This window comes from Anopheles cruzii, chromosome 3 (genome assembly GCF_943734635.1).
Source record: "Anopheles cruzii chromosome 3, idAnoCruzAS_RS32_06, whole genome shotgun sequence".
NCBI lineage: Eukaryota > Metazoa > Arthropoda > Insecta > Diptera > Culicidae > Anopheles > Anopheles cruzii.
Genome location: NC_069145.1, coordinates 68,385,129 through 68,397,140, shown reverse-complemented (window position 1 = coordinate 68,397,140; position 12,012 = coordinate 68,385,129). Strand labels below are relative to the sequence as shown.

General features: G+C 55.0%; 1 long non-coding RNA gene across 1 annotated transcript in view; it reads right to left on the bottom strand.

Moving 5' to 3' along the window:
• LOC128274387 (uncharacterized) overlaps window positions 1-11,036 on the bottom strand; it is a 30,484-nt gene extending 19,448 nt beyond the window's left edge. Inside the window, exon 1 of the long non-coding RNA XR_008269301.1 lies at window positions 10,835-11,036. This is a non-coding gene — a long non-coding RNA (uncharacterized LOC128274387). The remainder of the gene's footprint in view (window positions 1-10,834) is intronic.
• Window positions 11,037-12,012: the final 976 nt, after the last annotated feature.

Here is a 12,012-nt window from a genome sequence, read left to right as displayed (position 1 = left end):
ATGGCCGTGTGTCACCTCGGTGTCAAGATAGGGCGAAAAAGTGTAACCAACAATTGGAGGAGCCTCCTGACCTGGCCAGACCAGTCGCGCTTCCTCGATGGCACCGTTTCAGAAGAGTGATAGCGACCGAGACGGATGCTGGGACGCACACCACAGCGTGGACAGTGCCGTAATCACACACACACATTGGTGGCGATTAGATAACGCGCTATCGGCGCACGCAGACAGAAGCGCACGCAACGCGGAAGAAGCTGATAACGCGCGACACACGCACCGACCGGTGTGTTATCGGGCGCCGAGTTGCCACCAATACACATGCGCACACGAATGAGTCGCCCAAAAAATGATAACACACACAGACAAGGGAGTGCGCGTATTTTGCAACGTCCCGTGGCCACTGGCCCCGCTGTGTTGGTGTGTTGGTCAGTCCGAATTCGCTGACATCGGCGCGTAGCGTTTCCGGTCGACGAGGAAAAAACGAAGAAGCCAAAGAGTAAGTGGGTCTCCAATCAACCGAGCGCGGCTTATATCGTCGATCGACCAGTCGCCGAAGAAGCACAACAAACCCCGAGCCTGAGCTTTGTTCCGTCAATCAACGATAAGGCGGCGTGCGGCGTGCGCATACATCGATCACTGGAGTCCCCATAAAAAGACTCCTCGATGTAAGGGGGGGGATTAGCGATTAATCAGCTTTAGATTAGACGATCGGCAAGGCAATGTGCTTGTGTGTGTGTGTCGGCCAACAACCAAACTGCTGGGGCTACTCGAACGGATCCGCCATCTGTCGCGTTATCAACCCAAATCCGGATCCGAAATCGTCCGCTCCGGGGTCCGGAGGTCCGGACGATTATCTGCTGACACGGCTGGTGTGGGTCACCACCAAGTGGGGTGGAGCGCACTCTTTTGCACAGCGAAAAAACAACAATGATTTTTCGATTCCGATAGCACAAACAAATAGAATACTCGCCACCGAAAGGAGACAAAAAAACTTGGAACACCCAAAATCGAAGTTTAGTCCACGACGACGCTTCGAGGCCGCCAAACCAGCGAACACACGCACACACACGGGCGGGAGGACGGGTCGAAAAAACTATGCTTTATGTTGACATAACAAAAACAAAGGTTTGAAAAATAAAATAAATAAAAAAATAGAGGAACCAAAAACTGAAAGCGAATTCCCGTTCTCTTCGTTGCGTGTAATAAAATATGGTGCTGCGCGCGCCCGCTGCGCCATTTGCATCCCCTCTCTCTTCACAGTACCCGGGTACTGGCCACCACACACCCGGGACATGCCGGGTGACGGCGGCGGCGGAAGTTATTTGCCCAATAGCGGTTTTTCACTGTCGAACACCACACAACACGACACACCGACACACTCTAGGGCCGCCCGTGTGTTCGCCCGTGTGTGTGTGTGTGTGCACTTTTTGGTGCATCCCTTTACGCAAAACCCCACCACACGTCCCCTGGTGCAACGTTGTCAACGTTTTACTGCAAAATCAGCGAAATTGTTGTAATTTTATTAATTGCAAACACAACCCGGGACCCGCGCGGCGAACGGGGAGGGCTCAGAGGACTTCCGACCAACCGAAACCAAAATACCGTCACACCGTGCACATAATCAATGCCCCCCAACACACACATACAAAACCTGCAGCAGTAGAGTTTGTTGCATTTTTTTATGCTCCAAACGCGCGCACGGTGCACGTCCTTTTTGCCCCGTCCGGATCACTTCCGTGGGCCGAGGGGGTAGGCAGGACGTCGAAGGGTGTTGCTGATGGAATCACTTTTCAGGCACACCGCGGAGCCGGCGCGGCCAGTGAACTTCGCATCGAATCAATCGAAACAACCAACCAAGCCGGGAAAATCGGAATCGCGCGGAGCACAATATAACATAGTCGGGGAGAGCGAGAGAGAGAGAGAGAGAGAGTGAGAAGTGCCCCCCCAATACCAGAAAATAAATTGAGCATTTTCATTTAAAGGCGTTTAAGGCCGTCGGGAACGGGGATCGGGAGCGAGCGAGAGGGCGCGGGCCCATAAGGGCCACACCACAGTCGGATGATGCACAACCGAAAAACACAAATCAATTATCCGCGGGCCTTGCGCTGACCATAGGCGCCTCCTCTGGCCAGTGGGGCGCGGAAGAACCCGAATGTAACTCAAAACATACGCCGCCGAGAGAGATTAGACACACGCGCCGTTCAAAAGGTCATCATACGGGGAAGAAGCTGCAACGTCTCTCGGAGACACAATCACAGAGTCCGAAATCCCCGCTGCTGACCAGGTCCTTCCCAGACCTAATGAAGCGCACACGACACGACACGGTCAAAAATACCCCAAATCGTAATTTGGGGAGGATCCACAGACACATAAAAATCGGGTGGCGCTCATCCATCGGTCCATGCTCTAGCCCGACCTTACTTCAGGGGATAGGTCAGACGCCGGACCAATCAAAACGATCGTGAGTTGCTGTGCTGAGACATCGCCTGCACTTGGTGGTGGGATCGGCTGGCAGTTGTCCATTATAAACTGCTGGACACTGAGCCCCTGATGCGGCCTTCAGTTTCGTAGAACCTTCCCGAGAAAGAGGGCAACGATCTGACCCCGACGACGACGACGACGAAAGGGCGAAATCAATCATAGATCCGATTTTAGCATACGATCGCACGCGCGGAGCGACGAACGCAAACGCAGCACAAACGATGAAATATTTCATTTACAGCCTCTGCCTGCCTGCCGGGTGGATAATTCGGGGCCGGGTCAGCGGCGGCGAGCGGGTGGTCAGCCACGAGAAAGGAATTCCGGGAGAAAGAAGTCAGAGCTCCCCCCGCCCGAAAGAAACGAAGACGCGAAGCGACGAAGATCGACGAAGATCTTTCTCTTCCCGAAGATCGCCGCGCCACGCCTCGAAGGGTTGCTGATGATGGTGGATGGTGGTGCAGGAAATCATTTCCTGGATGCCCCACCCGTCACCCGGCCGCGGCCATAATGGCCGGTTTCGGTCATGTGCGGCGGCCGGCGGCGGGAAAGGTCGGGGGGCCCATAAGAAGACCTCTGCCCAGCAGAACGTAAAACGTAAACACAGAGAGCGAACGGCGGCGGCGAAGACGCGAAAACGAGACGGGGCTAGAAAAATGGAGCGAAAGCGGCCACATCCGCCCCGGCCCCGGGAAACCCGCGCGGTGGCTGGCGCAAAAGGAAACCGAGAAATTGCCCCGCGGGCCTCATGTGGGGAGCAGACTGGAGTGGTAATAACAATAGCACCAGCACCACCACCAGCATCACCATCGTCCGAGAGATCAGGAAGAAAAGAAAGGAAATGCCGACCGACCGACCGACCGGCCGGCGTGGATGGACGACCATCGATCGTAGGAAATATCGCGAGCCGTAAACGAAAGAAGACGAAAACGAAACAGGGAAGCAAGAAGAGCAGAACGAAACAAGAAAAGAGTGGAAGAGAGCGAGAAAGAGAGGGAAAAAGGCACCAAATCAAAACAGAAAACAGAAAACAGGAAAAAAGAGAAAATGCGGATGCCGGGAGAGAACAAGAACAGAGTGAAACCAACAAACCCACCGAAACAACAAAAAAACACGCCAAGAAACGGATAAGATGAAGGCGAAAGAGTAAACGGAGCGAAGCAGCAGCAGCAGAGGAAGATAAAAGGAGCCACGGAGACGGAGAACCGATTTGCTCGGTGGTGCAAAGCGGACGTAAAAAGCGAACCGAAAAAAAACAGAAAATCTTTCCAAGTCTTTTGACCTCTCCTCTCCCGTGCGGTGGCGGCGTTTGGGCCCACCTCGTTCCGATCCTTTTCCCCCTACACACACACGCACAGAGAGACGGCAACCGAATCCTCTATACGGCCTTCATCTAGGCCGCGGGCGCGCGGCGCAACAACCCGGGGTCGCCTTTCCGGGTGTTGCGCAGCGCACCCGCCCGCCACCGTCTGATCTTCATCTCACCACCAAGGGACGACGACGACGTTAATTCTTTTTCCTTGTTTTCGTGCCGTGTCTTTCTTCGTGCGTCCGTTCTTCACCTTCGCCTTTCGCTACGCACCTTCTCATCTTCCGTCTGCCGCCTTCCTCCCGGCCGTTGTTCCTTCCCCTATCTCTCTTCCTCTTAAGATTCCGACGACGGACACACCACCACGCGGCGGCGATGGCTCACAATGGACAAGAAGATCGGTGCTGGAGAGCGAACGGGAGAGAGAAGGAAAGATCACTCACAGCGGGAGAGATGCTGGCCCGGGGGCTGGGTCCGAGGATCGCGGGAGCTTCTTCCTTCGTCGTCCCGTCGTCATCGACGTGTTGGCCTCTTTTAATTCCTTCAGATCACCTCCCGACGACGACGACGATGAAAAGCCAATGATGCGTAGCAAAAGAGTTCGTTCGCTTCGGGGCCGTTTCTAAAACCTCAGCCTCATCAGCACACACACACACCACCTTGACACCCTGTCGGGTCCGGTCTGGGCGCAATAGGTTGTGAGGGCGCGCGCGCGCGCGAGAAGAATGTTCCACAAAACGTTGCGGGAGACACCGGGGTTCGTGTCTCTCTGACAGGCGAAGGAATATAGACAAGAAAAAACGACGAACAGTGAAGATCGGGTGTGTGTCCGGGGGGCATAACCAAACCCTTCCTCAGGCTCAGGAACTAGCCCCCGGGAGAGGGACATGATTTGACACAAAAATCCGCTTCTGAGACCTCCTCTTCTCGGGAGGACCTGTTACAGTCGACGATCTACTGACTCTCGGACTGATCTCGGTGGCGCGTTTTCGGTGCCCGATCTGTCGCCGTTTGATCGCGAGTGCGACGTGGCACACCACCAAGTGGCCATCATCCCAATTTGCTTTCCGACCGGGACCAACGCGGAGCTGCGCAGAACCATCATCCTCGCGGCGACCGGGGCAAGAGCGCAAATGAGAATAGAATAGGATCTCCTAATGGGCATTCTGGACTCTTTATGGCCGCCCCGGTGGGGACCAACCAGATAGGAAAGCGAAGCGAAGAATTCTCCAGCCCGCTGGAACCTCCAACTCGCCGTAATTCATCTTCTTCGTCTAATGAACCTTTTCACCTATTCACTCGTTAGGCCCCACGGTCGACCTGTTGCCCGCCCTCTCCTCAGGGCATCGTAGAGCTAGAGCTAGAGCCGGAGAAGGAGGCACCCTTTCCTTAACGCGCCGGAGGGCATTAACATTTCTCGTTGGAACCCGCGCGCGAGATCTCCCAGATCCGACAGATTACGGGGATGAGTCGTCGCTTCTTTGTTGGCTCCACAGCCAACCAGCAACCGCGCGCGGCCGTGGACCAGAAAAGTAGCCTCGGAATCTGGCTGCCGATCGTGGGGCAGCCATTCGATCGTACAATTCTACAGTATCTAACACGTGTCTAAATAGTGGTCTTCACTGGTCAGGTATCGTATCGACTTCGTGTTCTCGACGGGACACTTACTCCGGTCCTGGTACAATTGGCGGATTGGATTCTTGGCGTTACAACGCGTTCTGTAACCTTCACAGGACAAAAGGAGCAACACTTGCGCAGGGACCCTGCGACCCTACGAGGCCAGTACCGTGGTCGGCCATCCTAGCGAGCCTCCTATTTGTCTCGCACGCACTCCTCGGGGATGGAAACAGGTCAACGGCAAACCGTAAAAGATCCTCCCGGGGCGGATGGACACCCGCCGTGCGTCCGATGGGTGCGCAGCAACAAGTTTGGGACCCAGTTCTGTCCACAGGGACAGGTATAGAGCCGACTTTCGTCGGCCGGATGATGATGGTCAGCCCATCTCGTGTGAAGAAAAGGCAGAACTCTACGCTCGCCTCTCAAGAGATTCACGAGCCCCGTGCCACTTCGGGGAATTTGACTTTCTGTTGTTTCGAGAATCGGCTGAGGATATACCTCGAAGAAAGGCTGAAGTGGTCCCGGGCCTCGAGAACGGACGCCCGGTCCACATATTTTATGTGTTTTCCTTTCGGATGGTCCTCTCTACACTTCCCGGAACGATGAGTTTGCGCTCCCGGACGGCGAACGCATTCTTTCCGCTCGCTAGAGCGGGCCTAGAAAAATGCATGTCCCGTCGGCTCTCTGTCTCCATCTCGTTCCTCGTATTTCCAAAGTGGCCGCTGGAAACCTGAAGACTCCGCCGCGGTGTAAAGTGCATCATCATGGGAACAACAAGAGCACGGAACTTCTCCTCGGATAGTGTTGACGGCGTCGTGTCGGGTTTTGGACCTGTCGCAATGGAGTGTGCCCACTTCCGAGAAGCCGATAAGATAACCCGATCCAAATATAGAGTTAGACACAATAGTCGAATCAAGATAATCGGCGGACGAGGATTATTGGGCAAAGTTAGCACATTAGAAAAAGAAACGTTCGATTGTTATCGGCAGTCATCACCAGAAACAGAGAGAGAGAGAGCGCCAATTAGGGCAAAATTACCTAGGGCAGCGGGACTCTAGGTTCCCAAGATATAGTTCCCAGGACTAGAGAGACTGTGGTGGTTTGTCGATTTCTGGACAAATACTGGGGCTGCGGTTGCTGTCGGCGTCCACAATGAAATATTGACCCGACCCCGTCGGGTCACACGGAGGATTCGTAGGAGTCGCGAATACACAATTGGCCACATGTGTTCCGAATGATCGGCGGGACCGGGACGCGTCGTATCGCTCGGGGTTTCCAATGCCAAATGGCATCAAAAACGGTTTTCCCCGACACCACCCCCGAGGGACACCACGCACGAGACACGGCACAACAAGTGCATTGCGGCAACAACAACACGAGGGCACGCAATTTCCTGTGGAGGGTGGAAACTCATTCTGCTGCTGGGCCAAGATTGGTCATCGAGCGGCATTTGTCGAGGGGGTTAAATACAGGCGTAAGTCACACGAGAGCACGACACAGACAGAGAGAGCTTTCCCCTACGACGCCTTTTTCCCGGCACGAACCAAGCGCGACAGAGGGGTCTATGTGCGGCTGAAGGGAAGGTAGTGGTATTCACTATTATTGTTATTGCCCAAGGTTGGAAAATAATCGCGTCACGCCTCGCGGAGGGGAGAGAAGGGACCGCACCGCACCGCATGTCTCGACAACATTTGGGCATTTCACGCACACGCCCCGAGGAGTGTCGCGTCCTTCCGGTGTGTGTCCTTGTGCGGCGGTTCCGGAAAGCGGGAATCGAGTGTGAAGCAAGACAAGGGAAAAAACGCCCAGCAAGAGGGGTGCCACCGACAGAGAGACCGGAACCAAGTCGAAGAGGGGTGGCCTCCGCTCTGTTCTATTGCATGAAAATCTGTTCCGATTTTCTGGCCTCTTCTCGGCCGCCCCTTCGTCGAAACTTGTCGTCGTCGTCGCATCAGGTGACGGCGGCGGCGATGGGCTGCACTTGTCCGGCGGAACTCGAGGGATTTGTTGCTTAGTTTTGGAGGGGATGTGGTTAAAGGACCAACCATCTGTGCCTGTGCCGGGAGGAGTCTCCGGAACGTCCGGATATCAACCAGACTCGACGGGGAACCCCCCACGGACGTCCGTAGTCGGGGTTGGGAAGGAGTTACAAATAATTAATTTTGCCCTCCCACTTGGCCCGGCCGACCAGTGACTCAGTTGGACCGGAAGAACTCCCCGTCCGACTTCCTTCGGGACGAGAAACCGAAAAACGATGTAATGTGTTGACGACGCGCGTATTAAATTCGTTTCACGGAGCGTCGGGGAAGGGTGCATCCCAGCAGAAAGGGTTGCCCCGTTTGCCGCGCGAAAGATCGGATTCGATTCTCCAACTAATCACCTCGCTCTCTCAATGCTTTCCCTAAATTTAAACAGCACAGGAACAGCAGCGGAGCGTCGTTCGTTGGTTCGCCGGTCGATTACGATTTCACACCACTTGAACGCCTCCTAATTCCTCTTACGTCCAACGGCTTAACGGCACCCAGGTAGCGTCCTGAATAGGCTACTCACATGTCCTCGGCAGCAGCAGCAGAGAGAGGCTCGTAAAACGATTAAAACCTCCGTCCGAAAACCCTACGCCAAATTATTGGCCAAAGAGCCCAGGTACGCAACACGGGAGGAAGTGTGTTCGGGAGTGAGTGACACGATCACCTCGAATTCTGCTCGTTGCGGGGTCGGTTGGTCCAAAAGAAACCAAACAGCACCAAGAGAAGGTAGCAGACCGAACCACAGCCCTCGAACCAAGAACTCGGGCAGGCAAACACTTCCCATCCCCGAGATGATGATGGTCAGGGAGAGGTCAATAATGTCGTCTTCCTCACGGTGCGGCCGTGGTCGTGGGGTACAGCAGCAGCATCCTTGGCATCGGAAAGGATAATGGTATCACGCACAAACCGCGCCTGCAGGTGTAAAAAGGTTCCGGGGACCCGTGGGACAGGGACCGGGTTTTGCCTACCTCTGCCGAGAAAGCCGAGGATCCTTAAAAGAAGGCGAAGGAGAACAATCTTGGGACGCAGAAATAAAACAAAAGAAACGAACCCGCCGCTGGGGCAAGGAGAATCTCTTGCCGAGAGGTAGGAGTCAAGGGCGCTGCGAAAGTTCCCGTGGTTCACGAGGAGGACTGAAGTGGCTTCCATGCGACCTGCCGAATTGTGGCCCTCGTCGAGTGGCGGACCACCAGAACCTCCTTTCGGTCGGTCGGTGCCACTTGTTGCACCGAGAGAGCAAATGTATCGGTTTACGAGCTTCTTGAGATGTGGATTCATATGTAAATGCGGCTTCGAGAGGGCCAAGAATGGTGTCCAACTACCTGTTTATTATCCTGGCGAGAAGGAGGTCCACTTGAAACCGAACGGCCGCGTTCTTTTCCATGTTCCTGTGTGTTCGCATTCTTCTTCGAAAAGGATGCGCCCATCGTCACTTATAATGTCCGAAGTTTGGACCTTGGACATAATTCCCGGGTGGGACTGGGGCCCGGAAACCGACACCACCGACGGGTTGTTTTCCTGTTGTTGCTCCACTTTCTTCGACCAGCCGCCGCCGCCGGCCACTTGGTCATTTCTCCGCCGAAAAGGCGATGATTTGGCAAAAGCAAAAAGAGCACACACAGCGCGTTCCGTGGCCACGGTTTCGGCGTGCGTGATGCAGCAGCAGACCCCACACAGCCTACTGCTGTGGAGCCCACCGCTTTCCCCGGCCACCGAATTTAATTATAAATAAGAGCGCGCGACCCCCACAACGGCCAGCGCAACGGTGTGTCCTTTGGCGCAAATTGGACGCCGCAAGAAAACAAATGGCAGCGCCAAGCAAAACATCGCCCGCGGGAGCTCACACACGCAGTTAGCTTCTTGCGCGCTTCCTAACCAACTTGCGCGTCCGTACCGCTCTCCCTGTCGGCTCCCCACACAGACCCAGCAACGTTACGTGTGTACCATCAGGAAGGAAAGCAAAACAACAACGGCAACGACGCCGACGGCGCTGCAGATATGCAACAGTTCGCGAAACGGAACCCTTTGCTTCGAGAAGTCATTGGACGCGCAGCGCACACACACACACACACACACGCAAGAAATGTGCTGAGCAGGAAGAACTCGTCGTTGGCGACGTCCGTCTCCGCGTGTCGGGCACAGTAAAATGCAAATCGGAAGCGCGCGGCTTGGATCCTACCAGCCGCCGCGAGAAACCGTTGTCGCGGCGCAACGCGGCGACAATATATTCTTCCGCCGGCCGCTGGGTGGCGTAGGGGGGCGCGGTGGTCCCAGCGAAAATGATGCAAGAGTGGTCAAGCGCAGGGAATTGCGCACTCGCTGCACTTTTCGGTGCCAGCCGGGGGTATATTATGTTCCCCAGCAGTTACGTGACCGGTTAAGCAATAGAGGAGAACCCGATTTCATAACCTTCACCGGACAAGACTTGCGGGAATATTACGCGTCAGTCTGCTCGATCTGTCTGTCCAAAAATGTCTTATCTAAATCCGTGGCAAGAGACAAGAACAAGAACCTGGATTGGTTGACCGCTCCCGGCGCCAAGTTTATCGTGTGTCCGGCGAGGATCTCATCATCTCAAGACGACTATTGTTCTGTCATTCCACCGACACACACACACAGCAAGTAGCAGCAATCGGGCGCAGGTTTTTGGTCAAAGTAAAGGAAGTCGGACATGAACTCAAACTGGGTGCTCCCCACCCCAGATTTGAAGAGAGACCAGAACCGGCCTGGTTCACGAGCTCCTTTTTTTCCATTCCCTCACAAATGTCAACACTTTATCTCCTTATCTACGCGCGGCGGGCAACACCCCAACACCCCGGGTTCACCCAGAAGTCCCTATGCGGTTCCGGCCCATGGCGGTTGGGACGACGAGTCAAAAGTCGGCGATTTTTTATGCTCTTTTTCCGTGTGGCCGTTGCGAGAGCGAGAAAGAGAGGGGTAATGTCTCATCAATCATAATTTATTATTCAAATTCCCAGTGGCGTGCCGTGGTGCGGCGGTGCTCTAACCTCTCTGGTGGCGACAGCGAGCTGCCTGTGTCTGTGTGCGGGGGGCTTTTGGGACGTCTTCCAAAGATCTGGCCGCCGTTAAGTAATTGATCAACCCCAGCAGCAGTCGCCAGTCGCCAGTCGCGCGGCGGGTCGCGGTTGACAAGAAGAGCTACAACAGAAAGTGGTTCCACATGTTCGAGCCCCCTGTTGTCTGTCTGCTGTGTGTCCGCCAATTGGGCGACGAAATCTTCCCGCATCGACTCGGTTTAAAGTCTTGTGGCAGACTCAGCCAGTCTTTTTAATTCCTGTTAATGATCGCATTTAAAGTACCGGACGCGTAACGCGGACTTGACTGATTGGGATCGCTACTGTACTTCCGAGGATCAAAGGGTGCAGTGTGTAGTTGTGGTACGTACCTTCCGAGTTCGCTTCGGGGCTGCTGCAGCACCGTAGCAACTTGTTGCTGTATGGCTTGTCGGTGGCTTACTCAGTTTCTCTCTCTCTCACACACACTCCCGGAAGGCTGTGTTTCTCCGCGGTTTCGGCTCTGTTTACTTCTCGAGGTCCTTTTTCCACGTGCCGTTCGAGTCCTGCCTAACCGAGCAGCTTCTCGATGGTTGTTCGATGGACTTTTCTCCACAACTTTTTCACGTGTGCACCACCACAAAGACACCGCACACGTGGAACCTCCGTACGCTCCTCGTGCTACTAGCACCGTTTTGGTTGCCTCTCTTTTGCCTGGCCTTTTCCGCCAAGCAAGCCGGTGGAGTAATCACACCAAACACTACACACGTACAAACCAATACACATACACACACACAAGAGCACTTACACTGTTGATGCTGTTAGTTGCTGTTTTCGATTCCCACAACAATTCCGCGCGTACGGAAGGTGTTTGTTTCTTTCCTTTCTCGCTCTCTCTCTCTCGCTCGGTCGCGAGTACGCCTTTCCGCCTTTTCCGCGCAACGGAAATTAACAGCAACGGCACAAACACACACACTCACACTCGCTCCGGGCCACACACGCCAAAAAACACACGCGCGAAACCCTCGCCAAGCTGAGGAAATGCAAACGCGTGAAGAAAATCCGAACCGAACCGGAAATTACGGCGCTACGGGTAGCCGAGGCGCGGTCTGTCAACAACAGTAATAGTGACCGGCGGTAGTAGTAGCCGCCGCCTTCGTCGTCGTCGTCGGTTGTTCCTGGTTGTTCCGGTTGTTTGGCCGTTTGTTTCGCTGCTCACCGCTGCCGGCAGGTTTGTGGAGCATTTTTGCCGCACACACACGCACGCACGCACACTCGTACACCGGGCCGGTAAACGAAGGTTTTGGGGGGCGGCGGCGTGTACTTCCGCGATGATCACGCACGCCGGATGCTGTCAGTGCTGCGGGCTGTCACTGTCGCCGTGTGCTGCTGTGTCTCACCACTGACAGCCTCTAGAGTGGGCCCGCGATTCGCACTCGCCCCGTTGACACTTGACACCACCGCCGGCAAGCATTTCCTTCCGCGTGCGTCACACACCCGCACCGTCCGTCCGTCCGGCACGCTGTTCGTTTTCCGGGTTCCGTGTGCGCGCCCTCCTTTACCACACACC